Source organism: Muscardinus avellanarius, assembly GCF_963383645.1.
Source record: "Muscardinus avellanarius genome assembly, chromosome: 11".
In the NCBI taxonomy this organism is placed as follows: domain Eukaryota; kingdom Metazoa; phylum Chordata; class Mammalia; order Rodentia; family Gliridae; genus Muscardinus; species Muscardinus avellanarius.
The window spans coordinates 66100310-66102040 of record NC_137797.1 but is presented as its reverse complement, the minus strand read 5'-3'; positions in this window follow the sequence as shown (position 1 = coordinate 66102040).

Below are 1731 nucleotides of genomic sequence, written 5' to 3'. Positions count from 1 at the left end.
GGCCCTGGCTCCCTGCAGGGCCTCGGTCGCCTTAGTGCTGTCGGGAGCCGATGCGCACGAGGTTACTCAGTCAGCTCCCCACCGCCCGGTCAAGGGTCTCCTGGTCGGCCCATCTCACAGAAGGAGGGAAGGAGCGGAGGAGGGAGGAGGCTGGCTCACCTCTGCCCTCACATGGGAAGGAATGCTCTGAACATCCAGGAATGGGGCAGAGAATCAGGAAATCATGGGTCACGTGCTTTCCCTCATAAAGGAAGCTAGAGAGAAAAAAGGAAAGAAAAGGGGCTTTATGAAAATTAGGAGAAACCAGTAAGGTAGTGGAAGGGAAGAGGAGGAGGAAAGGTGGGAAAGAGAGGGGGTTGGAGAAGGAAGCAGACCAAATAATGTAATGTTCATTTATCAAAGTATCGCCATGAATATATGTATCAGGACAAGCTTTGCAACTCTGTAAGGTCTGAAAGCTTCCAATAGCATAGGATTTAAGGGACATTGAGAAAACTCTTCTGACTTAAAGTATTTCTACTTTTCACATTAACTGAAATACTGTATTTAAAAAAAAAAAACAATTTGCTTTCCAGGCATAGTGGCATACATCTGTAATCTCAGCACTTGGGAAGCTGAGACAGGAGGATGGTAGGTTTGAAAACGGCCTCAGCAACTTAGTGAGACCCTGTTTCAAAATAAAAAGGGCTGGGGGTATTGATCAGAGGTAGATTTTCCCTGGGTTCCATTAGAAAAAAAGCAAAACAAAACCACATTTAATAAAACAAACCATACACATACAAACCCCAAAACAAACACAGCAAAAATCCCATGTCAGCCCTTTATTTTTATCCTTAAGGATATTGTTTCTCAGAATCTCCCATCAAAGTTCCTTTAAATTTATGACTTGTAAATTTCACTCTATTTTACCCTTATCAGAATGTACAGAAAAGCTTAGGATTTCCAAGATCAAACAGCTTTTCTAAAGTCCCACAATTAGATGTTACCCCACCTGTAGTAATTCCAGGTGTTTTCTCTTTGTCTTGATTTACTTATTTTCCTTTTATTTTTAATTTTTAATTTTTTTATTTTTTTGAAGATTTAAAGAAGTTTATTAGAAAGATAGAAATACAGAAAATAGAAATACAGCCCCATTCCAAAATGGCATGGGGGGTGACTCGAAATGAATACACCCTTATTTATTTTATTTTATTTTTTTGCGGGTCTGGGGATAGAACCCAGGGGCATTCGACCTCCGAGCTACACCCCCTGCCCTATTTTTTATTCTTTTTTTTTTGCGGGTCTGGGGATGGAACCCAGGGGCACTCGACCTCCGAGCTACAGCCCCTGTCCTATTTTTATTCTTTATTTTTGAAACCGGGTCTCACTGAGTTGCAGAGGGCCTCACTAAGTAGTTGAGGCTGTCCGCGAACCATGATCCTCCAGTCTCAGACTCCCTAATGCTGGGATTATAAGCGTGTGCCACCACACCTGGCTACTTATTTTCCTTTTAGTATATTGGGAGTCCACGTAGGATTTTCTTAGGAACAACAACAATGCCCTAAGAAATAAGGAGACACTGCCTTAAAATAATTAGCAGACAGCGCCTTCAGGAGGATTGCTTTCTAATTTGCCAACTGTGTCTCTACATAACTATGAATTATTTACCCAGTTTAACAGTGCAATTAGCTATATATATATATATATATATATATATATATATATATATATATATTTATGTCAATGCCACTG